Here is a 3,698-nt window from a genome sequence, read left to right as displayed (position 1 = left end):
CTAGACTCCACCCCTTCACTCTTAATCCTCTCAAGTCCCAAATTGACACCAGATTATGTAACCACCACACCTCTGTGGACTGTTCTGGCTGTCCTTCTCCCGACTGGATTTGTTTGTTCTTTTGGCAGTCCATGGTGCTTTCAATATTCTTCGCCAGCACCATCATTCAAGTGCATCATTTTTTCATCCATCTTTCTTATTTCATGTTCAACTTTCACATGCATCATGAGGCAATTGAAAATACCATGGCTTGGGTTAGGCACACTTTAGTCCTCAAAGTGACACCCATGCTGTTGAATTCTTTAAAGAGTTCTTGCAGCTGAATTACCCAATGCAATCCATCGTTTGATTTCTTGGCTGCTGCTTCTACAAGCAACACACTAGGGGTAGAATGGAGTCATTGAACATGTGATTAAGTCAATTAGCTGCAAAGGTCTATGAAAGCTTGATCCTAAGCCTCCTAAGCAACTCCACGAGGTGTTTGGTTGTACACAGCAGCCTCCACAGCTACTCTGTGTCTTTGTCATTAGTGTAAATAGATCTATGACACACATTTTGCTGACTCAAGTGATGCTTCAAAATCAGGAAGTGTGAGTCAGTTCTACTTTCTAGTCTCTTAGTATTATTTCAACTATTCAAGATCTCTCACCTTTCTATATAAAATTGCAGATTGATGTTTCCATTTCTAAAGAAAGCTATTAGAATTGGAAGCAAGGTCATATTGAGTCTGTAGATCACTTTGGGTAAGATCAACAGCTTAGCAATATCAAGTATTCCAATCCATGAACATAGGTCATCTCTCTGGTTTTCTACATCTTGTTTAAGTTTTTTCAATAGTGTTTTATAGTTTTGTTGTATAAGTCCTTCATGTCACTGATTATGAGCATTGCTAGGTATTTTATTCTCTTTGATGTTATTGTAAATGAAACTGTTTCTCTGGTTTTCCTTTTTTGATTTTCATTGCTGGTGTACAGAAACTCAACTGATGTTGTGCTTGTTGTCCTTGTACCCTGCAACTTTAGTAAATTCTTCTATTAGCTTAAGAGGTTTTCTTGTGTGTTCTTTGCAATTTTCTGTATATTGGATTGTATCATTCGTGAATAGAGATACTTTTTCCCATTTGGATTCCTTATATTTATTTATTTTTGTCTAATTGCTATAGTTAAGACTTCTAATACAATATTGAATAGAAGTGGTGGCATTGGGACCTTGCTTAAAACTTGATAGACTTACGGTGACTTACGGTTCAAAATTAGGGGGAGACTTCCAGGTGTAAGCACACTCTAGGACTGATCAGACATTTCAACGTGTAACCTTTCCTTGCGCGCTCTGTGCATCATTGGCAATATCGATAATTCTGGAAGGGCAAGATGGTGTGAACCAGAGCTGGATTCACTGGAAGGCAACATCCATCCAGCTTGACTAAAGAGAAAGAAACATTCTGTGATAAAAAAGATGCTTATTATCTTTGACTGCCTTCCATTAGATGAAACGGCCTTATTAATGCTTGAGAAAGCGGCTAACTAAATGTGCATGAACTGTTTCCACAAAAAACGGTTTCCACCGTTCTGATTCCAAACTCTGTCCTCTCGTTTCTCCTCTTTTCAGAGCACTTGCTTTCTAGTCGAGAGGGATGGCGTCAGAGCGCCCTGCCACTTGCTTTTCCAGGTCTTCACAGCACCCTCCGTGCTCCCAGTATATTTGTTCATTCCATGAACAATCATTTCTGTCGCAGAAACTGAGGGAGGTGCTGTGCAGACAGATGAGCGAAACAACTCTCTTGCTGTCAAAGAGCTCAGAGTTTACAGGCCGAGGCAGGACACCAGCTAAACAAATAAAAAAGTTGAGGGCTTCCATGAGCGCTCTGTGGAGGCTGTCTGCTCCCATAGGCAGTCACAGCCGCAGAAACCCTCCGTAGGTTCATTCTGAACTGGGATGGGCTCGATGACAGTAGGTTTTGGTTTCCATATGAGAGATATGAATGGACAGAGGGAGCCTCATAAAGGAAGTCATGGCAGGCTGAATGTATTGAATACTAGAGGAGAGAATTACTAACATGCCCCTCTTCGGTTCTTATTTCTTAGTATTAAAATCATGCTATGAGAAAATATATTTGATATGTGAAATAAAAATTGCACTTAATAACCAAAATATTACACCTGCAATTTGCATATTTTCTTCTTGTAAGTTTTAAACACAAAATCTATAAGAAGAAATATAAAATGACAGCACTAAATGTACTCCAATTCTCTGTTTACCTTTCCAGTCACCAGGTGATCACAGTTTACGTCATATCTAATATTCAAACCCAGGGTGCATTGTTTCACAGACATCACAGATGTGAAGTGTGTCCAGTGTAACAGCCCGAAAGGTGACCAATTGACTCCCCAAAATGAATGCAAAGATTTGAGTCCCCTTCTTTCATGAACTGAAGGCAGAACTGAGGTGCCCGTGTGGTGCTGCAGTTGGCTGCTAGTCAAAAAGACAGCAGTTTGGACTCACCGCTACTTCGTCCACAGGAGCAAGCCCTGCTCTCTTGGGTTGAGGTTTGGTCAAATCGACTAGTTCCCTCTCTGGGAGAAAATTGAGGCTATTTACAGCCTCAGCAATCTTCTGTAGAGTCACTATGAATCGGGACAGGCTGGATGACAAGAGTTATAGGTTCCTGTGAAGATCACAGTTCAGACAAACCCAGGGAGCAGTTCACTCTGCCACGAAGGGCTTCTTGGCGTAAGAACAGACGTGCTGGCCTTTAACAAAGGAAAACTGAGAGTTTTCTGATTTGCCTTTCATGTCAATGAAGTGTGTAGTAACAGATACGAGAGGATGATTTTAGCCAGACATGCAAATTCAAAAGGAGCAGCAGCAGGCATTTAGAACTCCAGCAGACCCTCCCCTCGCTCTCTTCAAGAGTACCTAAGCCCCAAAGTTATTTATTGTCCTTTTAATCCACTAAGTACACATATACGCATGCACACACGTGTACTCTACCTCATAGTAAAGGATATATACCAGGGCTATAGATGCTTCCCCCCCACCTTGGAGTAAAATCCCCCTAATGTTAAATACATTTATTGCAAACATCTTAGACATAAAAATAGGTTTTCTAAGCCATTCACATGAAAATTAAAATTAAAAAGCTGCAAGCTACAAAAATGCACATAGTTATACAAATGATACCACTCTGCGATGTTACAGATTTGCTGTCCATGCAAGGTAACCAGAGGCCTCAGGAGACCTTAAGATCCTGAAGTGTTATTACTACCAAACCTGATTAACACTGTGAAGGAAGTGTTTTGGAAGGCAGTTCCATAAGTTGGCTAATAGTTCTTTAAAACAAGTAACTGCTTCTAAGCTTAGCCTTACAAGAGATTTTGGCTGAACTAAAAATGTAAGCATTTCATTACTGTGTGCAGCTCTGGGAGGGACAAGCACATTGTTTGCACACCCACCCCAAACAATTACTTCTCCTTCATCACTGGGACAGGCTGTATGCCATAATCTTGGCTTTTCACTATAGGGATGGTTAAACTGTATCCATTCATTTTTTTTTCTTTTTTTTTTTTCTTTGAGTGTGAGTGAGGCAGTGAGGGAGAGTGAGACAGTGGGTCAGAAAGTGAGGGAGAGTGAGACAGTGGGTCAGAAAGTGAGGGAGAGTGAGACAGTGGGTCAGAAAGTGAGAGAGGGAGACAGTGAGA

General features: G+C 40.9%; 1 pseudogene; it reads right to left on the bottom strand.

The window, feature by feature from the left end:
- Positions 1–3,239: 3,239 nt before the first annotated feature.
- The window catches only part of LOC101662914, a 1,605-nt pseudogene continuing 1,146 nt past the window's right edge, over positions 3,240–3,698 (bottom strand).

This window comes from Echinops telfairi, unplaced genomic scaffold (genome assembly GCF_000313985.2).
Source record: "Echinops telfairi isolate 266 unplaced genomic scaffold, ASM31398v2 ScPeMD7_25;HRSCAF=90, whole genome shotgun sequence".
Taxonomy (NCBI): Eukaryota; Metazoa; Chordata; class Mammalia; order Afrosoricida; family Tenrecidae; genus Echinops; species Echinops telfairi.
The sequence above is the reverse complement of the archived record's forward strand: the minus strand, read 5'-3'. Positions and strand labels throughout refer to the sequence as shown.